Below are 17,275 nucleotides of genomic sequence, written 5' to 3' on the forward strand. Positions count from 1 at the left end.
AAATGGCTGTTTGTTTTCCATATCAGGATTCTGTATTATCTCCATTACTTAGCAGTAGAATACAAGGGGCCAGAATCCTCTTGTGCCTCAGTAACAACATTGCATGTTTCTTTTTTTGGGGGGGGCATATTAGCATATTATCAAAGCATCTCAATGTGTTCTGTTAAAAGATAGACTTATTGTTACTCATTTCTGCCTTATGAGTCCTCAAAAGGTTTTATAGAAAGTTTTATAGAAAGCGCAGCCAACAAGTGTACTGCAGGAAGAGTGCTTAGTCATTTGTTTTTTCCCACTTCATGTATTTTTCGCATGCTTATTTGAAAAACATTCTCATAATACAAAAGAGCTGAAATTAATATTTAATTATACAAATGCACAAAGTAATAAAACTGGATTTAAGGTGGGCAATAGAAACTGTGCGGTGCATGGCACTGCGCATTGCTAACGGTGAGCTGAAAACTTCTCAGTTTATCCCTTAAGCCAAACCTAAACAAACTTGGCTCTTACAGTGGTTGTTGGAACTGGAGAGATTGCTCACTGGTGAAGAGTGTTTGCTCTCACAAAATAGCAGGTTCAGTTTTTAGCACCCAGCATAGTGCCTCCTAACCATTGCTAACTCCAGTTTCAGTCATATGCCTTCCTCTGGCCTTCTCTGGCACTAGGCCTGCACATGATGCCCAGACATAACATGCAAATAAAACACTCACCTATATAAGGTTAAAAAAATTAGCAAAACTGTTTAAATGAGTATGCTTTACAAGATACAAACTTTGTATTTGAGAGAACAAATGTGTTTTTAATCTCTTAGATGACACCTGTGCTTTGTACCCTGATGTAGGAAGCAATCTTGTGGAAATAGCCCAACCTTAGCTATCAGGATACACTGCACATTGATAGTGAACAGCAGACTGAGTACCTTGCTTCAAAATCGTGAGCTTGGTTTACCCTTTGACCTCTCTTTCTTTAGTTTAGAAGACTGTGCAAATGGCACAAGGAAAAGTGTAGTTTCATAGAAACAGTTTTAATAGGGGAAAATCCAGAGTACATTTTAACATCTCAGAAAGGTGCTAACATGACTTCACTTTCATTGGGAATCAATCCTGTCTCAGCTTGCTGTGCTTAGAGGTGACTTGAGCACATAAATAAGGGGTAGCTAAATGCCTCATTAAACTAAACTAGTGGCATGGACTTTCCTGCCCCATAGTTTCTCTCGGTGTCTCTACATTAAGGCTTCACATGCTGTATGACCCTTGTCTAACAGTGTTCGGATATGGCTACTAGCAGTTCTAGGTTTCACTTATTTGATTTGAGGAACAACCGTCAAGCACAAGATGATTACTAAAAATAAACTAGCCTTGGACCCAACTAATGCTCTTCTAAGAAGCATTTCTTTGAATTCTCAATTACTTGATGTCATAGCCTGAGCATGCTCAGAGACATTCCTCTACACTCTGCTTACCTACCAAATAAACATCCATTCTATAACACTGAGCTAAGCATCCCCAGAATGGGCCTGCCATCTTTCTTCCTTAAGTTACAGCTTAAAACAGCTTGTTCAACATCCCTGGCAGGGAACCCTTAGAGACAGCCCCTTGTGAGATGATTTCTTGTAGTCATATGTGTAAGCTCCCCCGACGAAACCCTCAAGCTTCCTTTCTTTAGGGGTGGAATTGCTGTATAAATAAGCCCAGTGCTTTCTTTGCCTTCTGAGGGAGGTAAGTCTCTCCTTTCTCTTCCATGGCTTGTTAGTGTATGTTGTGCACTCTAAGATGTGAATCCATTGTGTCAAGTCCCATTACCTATCATTAACAAATGCTATTCTAGACAGTCAGCATTGTTACAGAGTATCATTGGGAATGCAGTAGTTGTTACAGAGTATCATTGGGAATGCTTGCCTAGGGATGAAACAAAAAGGTGGATCTCCAAAAGAACACTTATTACTGAGGATGCAGTTACTGGAAGGATCAGGCAGGCACCAAAGTCAATTAACTGGTACAAATAGCACCCAACTCGTATTATGAAAAGGAAATATGGGAATGTCTATGGAAATGATAAAATGATATGTGATAGGTCAACTATGATTTCTTCCAGTATGACTCTCTAGGAGAGGGGGGAGCGGAAGAGGAGGGGAGGGAGGGAAGGAGGGAGGAAAAAAGAAGGAAGAGAGAGGGAGAGGGAGAGGGGAGAGGGAGAGAGAGAGAGAGAGAGAGAGAGAGAGAGAGAGAGAGAGAGAGAGAGAGAGAGAGAGAGAGACAAGAGTTCAGACAAAACAATTCCTAGGAAAGACTTTTGCACATAAAGGGAGAAAGTTCTTTCTGCAGTACCTTGCGATGTGAGAGCAAATCACTGAGCTGTTAAAAGTCTAAAATGAAGAAGCCCCAGGAGTGTCCTCTGGACCATGAGGGAGAAAATGACTCAGCAGCTCTCCTGACAGGTCAGCAGACCTCTGTCACAGCTGATGCATGGTCAGAAGTAACATCAGAAGGAACGTGGGATTTGCTCCCACTAAGAAAATATTTTGGTGTGTACAAATTGGCATTTTTTTGCTCATTAAATATACTTTTAAAATCATTCCACAAGAATTCTAGGAAGAAGATGGGCCATTACCCTTCCAGTTCCTCATGACAGTATTCCCAGAGGTGCTATAAGAGAGGAAATATGCAGTACGAGTAATTTTCTAAACAATGCTCTGAGGACGCACAAGGACATGCTTAGTAAAAGTGTGCCATGACTCACAATGCATGGCGGAAACCTTGACCTACATTTTAAAGATAGTTTGAGAGGCAAACAGACACAGCCTTAGTGCAAAAAGGAAAAGATGATGAAAAGTCTTTCTGCCCTCTTTGCCTGATGAAACAACTGAGTTGAGTTGAAAAATAAGGATAAATTTTGCACGTGGGCCTCACTTTCCCATCCATTCATCTGTTGATACACACCTCAGCTGATTCTATAAATTGGCCATTGGTAATAAAAGGGCAAAATGAGATTGTATGCAGGAAAATGGATTGAAAAGGAACCCATCACATTTGCAAAATAAGACAGACTCAAAAGGACAAATATCTTATGTTGTCTTTCAAATGTGAATTCTAGATTTTATATATATACGCACATATATATGAAATAATTTTCATGAACTTGCATATATACCATGAAAGCAGATGAGGTACTATCTGTGGAAAGAAGACAAAGAGGCTGAATATGGTTAAAGTGTATTACATATTTAAGAAAAATGATATAAACCTTCACACACAAATTCACACACACACAGGAGGGGAGAGAGGAAGAGAGAGGGAGAGACTGTCTTAAAATAAAGAAATCATCTTAGTTTTGTTGATGATAAAAAGCACATGAATGAGTAGCCCTAAGCTGTTTGCAAGAGAAACTGTTTCATGTAAGCCCCTGATTCACAATACACCTAGAACGCTTTCAATACTGTAGTGTTTATTGCCTTCCCCTTTGTGCCTTTACCCTTTGGAGCAAACCTGATTTGTAGCAGGAACCCCATTTAGACAAATAGGATTGATTAATGCACACACTACTTCAATGGCAGGAGAGATTAACTACCCAACCTGGAGTGACTTGAAGCCAGCAATGAAAGGGAAATGTCTCCTTTGGTGTGTCCTTAGTCTCTGGTTTCAGTAATTCACGGGACATTTAAAGAGAAGAGAAGGGCTTTCAGGTGGGGACATTTACTGACAATGAGTACTGCAGAGACTTCGGGGCTGTTGAGAGCAGGATTCTGGATGAGGCTGGCCACTTTCACCGTATAAAGTGATATCCAGGAATGACTCCACAGCCTCCATGTGGGGAACACCTGGGGAGCCCCAATAGGGCCATTAGTAATCCTAACTTCACATAGTTCTTGCCAGAAATATGTGTACTTTGAGTCTGCCTGTTGTATCTTCCTGTGGAATCCAACAGAATTCAAGACATCACTTTATACTGAAATGGGACAGTTGTCTCTTGCGTGTTTATGGATATCCAATAACCTACACATTCAAAACATCATGTATACAGATCTGGGGGTGTCACAAATTAATAACGTAAAGTATTTCCATTTTCATCTAGACAGATGACACTTTCAATGTTACCAGAGCCAGAGCCCTCTCAAACACACACATTCTATCTGTCTATCTATCTATCTATCTATCTATCTATCTATCTATCTATCTATCTATCTATCTATCTATCATCTCTTTCTCTCTCTCTTAGGTATTATCAGTAAGGAGAAAAGTTTTTTTGAGCTAAAAGTACTATACATCGTTTCAACTCAGTAGCCATTTTCATACCTTTCTGATTGGCTATTCACATGGGCTCACACACTCCTTCACTTTTTCTGATTGGATGGCCTCATGGGCTCTCACACTCTCACTTTTCTGATTGGATACCCTCATGGGCACCTCCTTTGGTGGTTACAGAGTCTCAGACAACAACCAGGAGCATGCACTTTGCTTGTTGGCAACCACCAAGGCCTAAGTGTTCAGTAGCATTTTAAAAATTATTTATTTGATTTTCTAGATTATAATTACATCATTTGCCCCTTCCCTTTCCTCCCTCCAAAACCTGCCATGTACCTCTCTTTGATCTCTTTCACATTTATGTCTTCTTTTTTCATTAATTACTATAACATGCTTATATGGAAATACATATACATATATTCCTAAACACAGCCTGCTCAGTCTACATAAATGCTACTTATATGAATACATTTCCAGCACTGACCTTTGGTATTAGACAACTAATTGGTATACTCTTTCCTAGGAATGACTATTTCTCCCACCCTTGGCATTCCTTAGTTGCTAGTAGTTCTTTGTGTAGGCGTGATGTCTCATGGTCTTTCCTGTATGTTTGTTTTGCGAATGCCTGCTGTTGTTGTCTTATTCAGGTTGTATTTAGACACTCAGGTCGGTGAGACTTTATGGACATACTCTCTGATATTACTAGAAGATACGATCCCACAGCAAGCTCCCTGATCCTCGGGCTCTTACCCTTACAATTTTCTGACCCCTGTTGCACAATGATCCTTGAGAGACTTGGGTGCAGGCCAGATGTAAGTGTAGTTCTCACCCCTCACCAAGAAAGCTTCCTCTTGCTACAGACAAAGGCTATCACAGAAAAGTACAGCCAATCAAAGTGTTGAGTTACTTTTTAACAGTTAACACGTTGCAAACGCTATTCTAAAATCACTTTTGGAGCTGTTTATGAAAGCAAAATTCTCTAAAACCACTGAATTCAAAAATTTGCAACAAAGGGAACCAAAATTGCTTATACCTTATTATGTGTACTTGAGAGATTCCAAACTAGATCTGTTTTTGCAAACAGGTCTCTATTTCTTTACTATGGATGCTAGGAGGACCTCTAGCACACATTTGGTGAGTTTGAAGCAATGAAATGTTTTCTATAGAGCTAGCAAAAGCAGAATTATTTTGAGGTGTGTTTCCTCAGTTGTTTGTGCTTCTAACAAGGTTTATGGTACTATCTTGAAGTAGCAAATCTAAATGTTTAATATTTCTATAATACTACCACTTAAAAGACTGTAATTATGAACAAATCAGAACCTAGCAGCTTGCAGCCATAGAGCAGTATAAATAAATAATGACCACCTTTGAGAAGTGCACTGAGGTAAAGAATTAGGAGAAGTGTACATTTTTAGTTAGATGACTATAAATACTGGAACGAAGACATTTTTACTCTGTAGAATGATTCCCAGATGCGCCTGCTTTCCCTTTGGTATCCAAAAGCAACCCCAGAACATGGTACAGTGCAGCTCCCTGGATACCTGGCAGCCTCATTGAACTGCCGAACTTGCAGTGCAATGGAAACCTCTTTATGGTTTCTGCCTTGCAGAGTTCACACACAGAAAGATGAATAGTGCCAGCTGTCTCCATTTTCCAGATCCTTGGCTGTGATGACAGATGACACATTTATTGATTAACCCTTACCTGTAGACTTTGTTTCCAATTGATTTGAAAGAACTGAAAACAGCTGAACTGTTTAAACTATCAGATCTGACATAAATGATTTACTGCAAGGCACCTGAAACCAAGATCGAAACAGACTCTAAGACACTTTTCTTCTGTTTTGATTTAAGGCAGTAACACCTTTTGTTGGTTTGAACTGTTGGTCATAAGAGATTTTAATTCCACCCCTTCTCCTTCTCTTTTCCTACTGCCAATGCTCCTGAAACCATGAACTCCTGAACAGGTTGCTGAATAACTTCTGCAAATGTAAAGCCAAAATTTTAATATGTTCCCTTAGTTTCCAAGTAGACACTGCCTTCATTTTCTGTTTTTATACCAATTTAGAAAAATCAGTATTTTAGTTATGAGTCTTTGTGTGGATAACTTAATATAGTTGCTATTTTAAAATCTTGGACTCTAGGTCATAGACTCAAGAAGGATCAGTCTGTGCTAAGAGTCTGTTATTTCACAGGTCTGTAACCTCAGGGGTTCGTTACCTAATACCTGTGTGTTAAGGAGGGTGATATTCATACCCATCTTGTGGGTTGCTGTGAGGATGAACTGCCTCATGAGAAAATAACTTCAAAGGGTCTGGCACCCAGAAAGCACTGTAGACCAACTGTGATCAATCTATATCTATAGCTACTTCATCATTCAAGCCAGTTCACCAGGAAATCAATACAAATGTAGATATTGACTAAAATATATCTACTTTTGCCGGGCGGTGGTGGCGCATGCCTTTAATCCCAGCACTCGGGAGGCAGAGGCAGGCGGATCTCTGTGAGTTCGAGACCAGTCTGGTGTACAGAGCTAGTTCCAGGACAGGCTCCAAAGCCACAGAGAAACCCTGTCTCGAAAAACCAAAAAAAAAAAAAATCTACTTTTAAGCAACAAGGTAATGTGTTTGATGAGAGGTTATCTTTAGAAGAAATATATACCTGTGGTAATATTTGATAAAATATAATTTGACTATTGATGATTGGGAGTCCTTAACTTTATAAGAAATATGTTGATAAACAGTTAGACTTTTTAAATCTAATGGCAAAATTTCATTTTATTTTTAAAAAAGCATTGTTTCTGAATATATGGCATATATTATCATATTTTGTTTTGTCTTGGAATGGTTCTTTCAATATGATATATTCTTATACTAATTTTCAGTTGTTTTGTTTTAAACTTAGTTTTTCAATAAAACTTGAGGGTGGAAATTGGGGTTTGAATTTCTGATTTATTAACCAACTTTCTTTTCAATATAAATTATTTATAGCTAAAAGGAAATTCACCAAAAAGCAACATCAAATCAGGTGTGAAGTGATGCTACTCTTTTGAAATATTCATAATGTGCAATTAGAAGAAGCACTGATGTTAAAATATCCAAGGTGATGTGATGTATGTCATCGAGTCAACATTTACAAAAACCAGTTCACTGCACAACTAGTGACAATTCTGCAGGGGAATTAATGTTCTTATTTGATTTTCTAAATAGCCCTTGACCTAAATTCTTAAAAGAAAAGAAGTTCACAGTTTAAATGGGACATTGTGAATTAAAAGAGTTAGGAATGTAACTGTTTTCTGTAGAAAAATATACCATTAAAACAATATTTTTCATGTGCTCCAATTCTTTAAAAATCTCAGGAGTTTCTTTAATACTGCATTTCCTAATTAAAATCAGTCTCATTTTGGGACCTGCAATGTAACAATCAAAACACACAGCAAACATTACTCATTCATTGCAGCAATCTAAGGTATGTGGTGTGTGTGGCAGTGTGTGGGGGTGTGGGTGTATGACTAGGTATGCATATCATTATTTAAAATTCAGAGTTTTCATGAATACTTACAAACTTTTAATTTTCACTTATTAACATATCATTTGGCCTTGCATATCTAAGACTATTCAGGGAAGTAGGATATCTGGGACTTCCAATGTGAGATTCTTTTAAGTAATGGAAAATAAATATTCATCTATACAATTTTACAGACTTAATCAACTCTATGTTGATTTCACAATGCTGTCCATCAAAAACCTATTAAATTATATTGTTTTCTCACAAACAGACAAAAATTGATATTATAATGTATTTGTTATACAATAATATATGTATTCTGTTAGACAGAGATATATTTATCAAGAATTCAAAAATGTCCAATTACAGTTGGAACAATTTAACTTGAAGCATTGCCCTTAATGCACTAGTTTAGCGTGTGACTCTGTCAGTAATAATAAGGAGAACTTGGGCTCATTTATTTTATATTCCCTATTAAAGTTATTGTGTTTGGATTAGAAATAGAAAAATAGCTCAGAAGTACAATTTATTTAAAAATAAAAATTACTTCCCTAAATAATATAGTGTAAGAAAATAATTAAATACTAAGTGGATTTTTACAAACCTATAAGGTATAGTTTGAAAGTAAATAACAAAATGATTTAGAAAATATTGACAATTTTGAAAATTAAACATTTAAATAAATCGCCAGAATGATTGTCACATGCATAATTAGCTTTCAACAGTTTTTCATTTATTCCAGATTAGGGGTTAATAATTATTCTACAAATCCAAAGCTTTTTTGTTTTGTGTTCGGTGCTGAAGAGTGAAGCCAGTTGTGCACATGCTAGTCATGTGTCCCTGTAAAATGAACTAAATGACACTCCCTGCGTGGAGCCAAGTGTTTTTGTCCTTCCAACAAAGCCAGCTATTTTAGTTCTAGTCTCCCTAAAATTGTCTCCTAAGTCAAAAAATTTAGATGGAACGAACTTATTCCGGCTTAACTTCATCTTTCCTAAGTCCTGCCAAATCAGACTATTGGGAAGATACACCATAATGATTATTATTATTCCATGATTTTCCTCGTTCCCACCACGCCCTGTCTACAGAAAACAAATGCAGTGATTAAACACTTGAAATCCCCAAAACAGCATAGTGGTGCTCATCCACCATCCCAGTACTTCAGAGACGTGACAGAATGATCAGAAGTTCAAGGTCATCCTCAGCTACATAGCTTGAGACCAACCTGAGCTATATGAGCTCCCGCCTAAAAACAAACGCAAAAGTCATCTCTCTGTCTATGGTACCTCAGTTATCTCATAACTTTCATAATCCCACTTTCAGTTTCTTAGGGGAGTAACTAAATGACTGTTCTCCTGTTCCAAGGACTCGAAAAGTTCTCAAAGGTCCTCATCTCCTTAGCCCCATGGCTAAGCTGATTATTTTTGCCTGTATGTTCATCTTGCTTGAGTCTCTCTGTGTACCTCCCATTTGTCTTCAGTTGCATTTCCAATTTCTGGGTTTGAGCAATGTAAAGTGGGTCATTTCTTAGCCTTTCTCCTGGTGAAATTGGCACCAGCTTTCTTAGTACTTTTGAATTAATGCTTTGAGAATCTTTTCAGAACCAGAGACTACCGCATTTTCCATGACCCCCATTAACATATTGTATGAGTTTTCCAGGGCTGCTATAGCAAAGGGTGACAAACTTCAATGATTAAATGACCATAGCTTTATTATTCCATTATTCCACAGCGTAGAAGTCTAGTTCTCTTCCAATGACTAAGGAGCATTTTTCCTTGTCCTTTTCACTTACAGTGATTTCAGGCATTCCTTGTCTTATAAACACAGCATTAGCAATGATGTACACACAACGGTCTTCCTGTACATATTCTAATATTTCTCTTCTTTCCATGCCTCTATCTTCATATTAGGAGGCTGGCCAATTGTTACAGGGGCCCTCACCACTTTAGGGAGACATTGCATATTTACTTTGCAGAGACTTTTTTAGTAGAGTTACATTCTGAGTCATTGAGCACAGTATTTTAATACATCTCTTTTTGTGGCATTCATCTGATTCCATAGCATTCAGATTTACCTGTTTAAGCTTTGTAGAGAAGATTTCTGGATCAAGATTTAGTGCAGTCTGGGGACATAACCGAAGTCTTATATGACCCAGAAGTCTGACATGATGTGTAGATTTGATGAAATGGTAGCAGTGTTCCCTTGAACACAGAATACATGAACAAAAAAAACCTTATAACTAGTTATTGACCACCAACCTCCTAAATTTCTGTTTCTCCCTGTTACCTCAGCCTCTAAGCTATTGCCAGTTACCCTTAATTGTTATGGGAGATTGGATTCGGTTTCATTGATATTGGTCTGTACTCAGACAGCTCTGAATTACCAGTTAGTGCTGCATGGAATGAAAGCATATTCCTCAAAGTTGTCTTACAACATTTCCTGCCAAAAGAATGTTGGAATTAGCTATACTATAGAAAAGCCAGTTTTCACAGACAGGATCTTTTCTGTAATGTAATAAAGTTTTGATGCAGCAAATTACTGACTAAAATGTCATTGTGACTGCATGTTCTTCTCTTTGTGTAGTTATTAAGACTGTTCTTTGAACAAATTGATATATAACAGAACCTTGAGAAATACAAAAGCACTAAAGTGCTTACATTATGAAGATTCAATATTAATGACAGAAGAGATATTAGAAGAAATATTTAAGCACATCATAAATATAAATGCTGCCCATGATAGCTTCTCTCAAAGTGTATCACATCATCAGCCAGAAAAATTCTATATCTGGATATGGCTAGAGACTTCTATTTTAGAGTAAGATCTCTAAATCTTAGAGAGAAGACTTTCCAAAGGAGAAGCTTAGTCTCTTGACTTTATGCATCAGTAGACATCAGTTGTGGATCTAAAATGTACGATTTTAATGGCACATTATTAGGTAAAATTGGCCCCAAAGCAATATTTTCAGAATCATTTCTACAGGGAAATGACTGGCAAAAGTTAAAACATCCTTCCTAATACTTCTTACTTTCAAATTCTTCTAAATTCATCTCAATGGTGTTCTAAAATACCTAAGAAGAAATAGTATATTTGGGTTGTCTTGCCAATATAGTTCCTAACTTCTGTTTAAATATTGAAACTTTTATTGAAATGGGTATAGAGAAAAGCCTGAACACAAGATGGTAAGTCCCAGTCCCAAAGCACAGACGTTCTTGACACAGAGCCACTTTCAAAAGCCACGTGGTATGGATTGTGAGCATCTGTGGGAACAAGAAGCCCTTCTCAACCAAGAGTACACAGTACTGTTTTGTTATGGGCTGACAACACACCCATTCAAGAACACTTTTCAGAACATGAGAGTGTTTTATTTTTAACTGATGCAGACCCAGACAATTAGATTATCTCGGGTTCATTACATAACTTAAAGTCATAAGAAACCTTCTTGTGTGTGTGCTTTCAGAATGTGCTCATTAACACATGATGGTTTTCTCATAAAAAATATGCTTTACTAGTCAACCAGTTCTGCACAGCAGACACAATATACATTTTTACTAGGGTTACACATCAGAGAGCCTCTTAATTCAAAATCTGATAATATTGAGATAAGATGTATAGAACAGGATTTATGTTGAAATCATGCATCCACTTTAAGGAACATCACAAAAATAAGTTGGAATGGGCTAAAATGCATGTGATAACCCCAAAGTTCACAAAACTTTTATTTGTTTTGCCTAATTTCATTTCATTCCCAAGTGTTTTTTCCCTCCAACAGGACTCGAAGGATGATTTAAACTGTTCATTTCTCTTGGGTAGTACTGAGCCAGGTTAAAGTTCAATCTTGCTCCCTCATGGTCTCTTCCTTCTGAAGGTTTCTTCCATCCATTTCTTTTTCCAGAGAGTCCCTGTAACCAGGGAACTGGTATTGTTCTCATGGAGCTTCAGAAACTTTTCACTGAATGAAAGCATCATTCCTTTGCCGCTGAGCATCTGCTTTTATGTCCAATTCTGAAGTGTCCACAGCTGATAAAGGCTGTGCATTGCTTCCTCAGTCTGGATCAGGAATGGTGATTGTCCCCAAGGATAATCAGAACATAGCACACCTTCATCTTCTGTGTGCTTCAGATTTCCTTACATGTAATTACAACCTTACATGTAATTATAGTCTGTTCTCCACCTTGCAGCCTTCAATCTAATCTTATCTTCACTGATCATTTATAACTTCCATGACCAAAGCCAGGTCAGCAGGATAAGGGTCCAAGAGGAGCAAACACAGACAGGATGATGGCTGTTTTCCTGAGGACCAGGAAGAAGGCTATGTTGTTCTTGTTTCTGCATCATACACTACACACTTGCCCACATACCACAGTAATGAGGACTTTTTTAAACCCAGACTTATATTGAGTTCTTATTTCCTACTGCACAAGACTTTATTTAGAAGATGAAATTGTGATGTGCAGATGTGAAGATAATGTACACATACAGGTATTTAACTATTGGAATACACAGAAATGTCTGCGTTTTCTTTTAGCATAGCAGGGCTTTCATTACTGTTGCCTGACTGTTTTAAAAATCCTATGTTAGCTGTCAGAGACTGGACTCTGTTCTTTAATATTTAAAATCTTAGTTATTTGGGTCTATATCAGTCAATGTAGTAGATACTTTGAAAATAATTTTTAAATGTCAACTTCAAGAAAGTATAAAACAAAAGTGTGTGTGTGTGTGTGTGTGTCTGTGTGTGTGTCGGTGTGTCTGTGTGTGTGTGTGTATACATGCCAAACTTAGGTTTTAGGAATTTTTAATAGAAAAGAATGAGTCTTTTAGTTCTTTTTAGTTCTGTTTTAATTTTCTTGCTTCACTCAGAGCCATCTAGTTCTACTTAAACAATCCACTGAAAACAACAATGTGATTCCTGTTGTGATTCATCTCTGTCACCAACCCCAGGCTTAAGAGACAGCATATGAAAACACTAGAGCTGTAGGTAGAAACTGTTTCTAATTGGCTTACAGATCTGCTATTTGCAATTTTTAATTTATTACTGATGAACATTTATAATATATGACTAGCAATAAAATTCATGCGATGTTGAGTAATAGTTAAAACACTAATGGTGCATCCTTCAGTGTCTTTGTCTGTCATGAAGCTCAGCCAAGCTGTGGGGATTTTCTATTTTACTTCTGAAAGCCAAATTACTTTAGAGAAGTATAACACACCATGTAGTTCATTCTACAAGTAAAATGTTCTTATTTATGATTTGTGGTTATTTATTTTTGTAATCAGGCTTATTGCATCTAGAAACACCTAGGGAAACCCTGAAGTATGCCTTTAGAATTGGATTTAGAATGTCATATGTCTTGGTGTTCACATTAATTACATACTTGTGTTAGGTTTATTAGAAAGCAAATGGTAGGGGCAGATATAATGGTTCACACATATAATCCAAAGATCTGGGAGACTGTCTAGAAAGTTTAAGAATTCCATGCCATAATTCACAATCCCAGAGAACTTAGACAACAAAGAGGACCCTAAGAGAGACATCCATGGATCTAGTCTACATGGGAAGTAGAAAAAGACAAGATCTCTTGAGTAAATTGGGAGCATGGGGACCATGGGAAAGGGTTGAAGGGGGAGGGGAGAGAAAAGGAGAGGAGTGGAGAAAAATATATAGCTCAATAAAAACAATTTACAAAATAAATAAATGAAATAAAAAGCCAAAGGGGAAAAAAAAGAATTCCAGGTGAACCTGGGATACATAAAAAGATGCTATCTTAAAATGTACTCTTGGACATAAGTGCATGTGTTTATGCACATGAGTACCACATGTATTTGTGTGTTCACAGCACATTTAAAGAAAAAGATAAATTTCATAAGAATCAAAATATACTTCAACGAATCTGAATTTAGGTCAAATAAAAGTAACTCCCAAACTTTTACATTGAACATTACCTCTGAATGAGTTTCTGACGCATAACGCCAAACATGCCTGAGGAGTAATCCACTTACGAATATTACATTCAAGATTCCACCTTCTCAAAGCTTTGCCTCTGCCCACATGTAGTGCTGGAGGCCCCCTAGTTGTCCAGGAAGAAAATTAATGACATACCCTTCAGTCCTTTCTCACTCCACAGCCGATGTCAGCGGCATCAGTCACTCGGATTGCTAATTTCTCTCAGGAGAAGAAGGCAGCGACTTGGCAACAGTCATAGATCAGCAAGATCTGCCATGATGGTCCGGGATAATGATGAGGTAGGACAGGAAGGAAATGAGGCATGATGGAAAGGAGAATGAAAGGGAGAACGAAGGAATGGGGCAGGCGATGTGGTGCTGTAGACTACCTGCAAGGAGATGACATGTGTTTCTTACCCTTGCTCCGTGCTTTCTGTGTTCAAACAAACATAACCTGCCACTCACTTTCCATGAAATAAGTAGTGCTGTGATCATTTAGAAAAATTAGTAAGAAAGAAGGTGAATAATCTGTAAAAATAAAGTCACTGACATTGTCCTGTCACCAACACTGAAATGTACGTTTTTTATATACTCACTGAATAGTAATAAACTTTTTATAAATTCACAGCAAAACAAATCAGAGCAACATCGATATGGTGTTTATATCAGAACAGATCAAGTGTGTGAGCTATGGATGACTGGAAATTAAACACGGTTCCCGTGCTAATTATACTTAAAAGGCACACTTTAGCTTAGCCATTCAGCTTCAGTAAGTACATCCTTTCTAATGCATATGAAAAATAGCATAAGTGGCTTTCTATTTCATCCGTAGGAAGTGCTCCCATACAACACACAGCATGTGTGCATCTAACTTTGGTATATGCAGGCTCCTAGTTTTAGTTTATTCTCAGTAGCTAAGCTATGGGGACAACCAAGTTGACAGTCACTGGAGGGATGGATGGATGGATGGATGGATGGATGGATGGATGGATGGATGGATGGATCGATGGATGGATGGATGGATCGATGGATCGATGGATCGATGGACAGATGGAGACAATGTAGCATATATTCACAAATGGAATCTTTCCATTTTAAGGTGAGAGAAATTCAATTGCTTGTGACAACACATATAAATCTAGAAAGACAATATATTACATTAAATAAATGGCCCAGAAAGACAAATCCATCCAGATCTCACTTAAATGTATAAGCTAAAGCAGTTGAATTCATAACATTAGAGAATAAACTGATGTTTATTATGGTCAAAAGAAAGAGAGTAGATAGAGAAAGAGAAGAGGTTGATCAAAGGGCTCAATTAGAAAAGAGGAGAGCTTCAGCAATCAATAGAACATGACAAAAGACACAGGAAGTTACATATTTTCTAACTGCTAAAATAATAAATTTTTATCAACAAATAGTAGGAGTGTAAGATAGATTTACTAATTACACTTATTATATCAGTATGCATTACAAACATCTAAAAATCACAGTATGCTCCACTAAATATATTGCTGTTCACAAAAAGTTGAACATTTCAATATAATTAATGAGGAGTGGATTCCAGAAAAGCAGTCTAAAGAGTCCCCCATGTCACTCTCTTTCAACATACTAGATGCTGATTTTGGAGCACAGGCATCCAAGAACAGAGGTATCCTTTCTATGGTCCAGCTTCTGCTCCCAGAACAGTACTGTACTTTCTTGTAATTGGTATTTTTCATTCCACCAACCCCTCCCAACCAAACTACATATGGTCTAGTCTGGGCAGAACAGTTGAGTGGCCTGGTCCCTGTTTTTTTCCATTCCCTAGAGTAGCAACTCTATACAGGATCTTAGGTCATGAACTCATCCTTACTCCTGTACCCTCAGAGAGCAGCATTTTCACCAAGGGGAGCAATAAAGGTCCCCAACCACTTCCACTCTTAATCCTTGAGAGTCATGATGTCTAGGACAAGTGGCCTAGGGCTCCTGCCACCAGCTTCATGTCTCAGATGTAGGGGTTTGTTGAAAAGGAAAGCCTGGCTGTCAGAAGAGAACACTCCAGGCTGCTTCCCAGAGTACCGGTTTTATGTGAAACAGAGAGTAAGAAAGTTCCAAGTAGAGAATGCCTCGGGGGTAAGAGATACCCATGGTAAGCAATTAAAAGGAGGCCAGGAGTTCTAAGAAAGCGAGAACTAAACTGTAAAAAGTTTTCAATTTAACGGCAAGAATCACAGACAGAAATAGCTAAGAGTTCTCTTGGGATTATAATAAGTTTTCAAGTATGAACCTCAAAGGCTATCCCCGCAAAGAGGCCCAAATTTAATGAGATCAAACTGTGGAGCAGTGTATGCCCAACGGTTCTGTCAAAAAGAATAGAACGATCACTAGCCATTGTTAGAAACTAATAGCTAGATGTGATAACAAAGGTAGACAATTTGCCGAGAGGTCAGGAAAAAAGAAAGATAAAGAAGTCCCTCTAAATCCTTGCTGTCTCCTGGCAACTATTCATAGGCCCCTGTCTGCACTCAAGGAGGATGGTACACTCCCAGAGAACTAGACCTCATTCAATCACCTTCCAAGTCACTAAACATAAACAAACAAACAATAAAAGCATGGACTCTGGAGAAACACGTGTGAGATTGTGCTTCAGACTGTTTTGGTACAATGTCTGAATGACTAGTATTTAACAACTGTATTTAAAATAGATTAAAAACATAGAAAGAAGCTGTGACTGAGGATACACATGGAACAAAAGCAGAAAACAGAACACTATCTGCCTAAGGGCCCCATTGATATATTTAGCAAATCCTCCAAATCAATTGAAACCAAGAAGCTAATGCCTAGAGAAGTAGAAAAAGACACAATGGCGATACAGTCATGCAGACAATATCATCAAACAGAGAACAGCAATAAGCAGAGATGATTAAAACTGAAGCAAGTAAAAACTGTTAACTTGAGCAATTCAGGAAATAAATTGAAATCCACTCAAGGGGGCTCCAAAGTGAATACGAACTGGCTGAACAACAACAGCAATAATAATAATAAAAAGCAGTGAAATCTAAGATGATTAGTAGAGATCGTTTCATCTGAAGATAGGAAAAACACAAGAAAAAAAACACATTATTGAAATGCAGAAAATAAGTACGGGCAACAACACAGAATTCTTTTAAAAGGAGTATGAGAAGGGAAAAGGAGAAGTAGTTTTAGAAGAATAATGGCTCAAACACTCTCAATTTATGGCAGACATTCAAGAGCTACACAAACTTCCCAGAAGATAAATGCAAAGTAACCCACAGCAGAAACCTTGTAGTTAAACTGTTATATCAGAGGAAAATAAGTAGTCCTGAGCACAGCAAGAAAACAGCTTGTCATGTACAAACTCAGTCAAATGAAAGTAAAAGTTTTCTTCTTAGATAAACTTTTACTAAAAAAAGTTTATCTTTTTTTAGTGGTGGTGCATGCCTGTGACTCCAGACATGGGAGGTGGGTACAAGGAGGACCAAGAGTTCATGGATACCTTCAGCGACATCAAGAATCTGAGACTAACCTGGGCTTCAGGACATCCTGTTTCAACAAAGTAAGGGAGAGAAAGAGGGAGGGAGGGAA

Source organism: Microtus ochrogaster, unplaced genomic scaffold (assembly GCF_000317375.1).
Source record: "Microtus ochrogaster isolate Prairie Vole_2 unplaced genomic scaffold, MicOch1.0 UNK2, whole genome shotgun sequence".
Taxonomy (NCBI): domain Eukaryota; kingdom Metazoa; phylum Chordata; class Mammalia; order Rodentia; family Cricetidae; genus Microtus; species Microtus ochrogaster.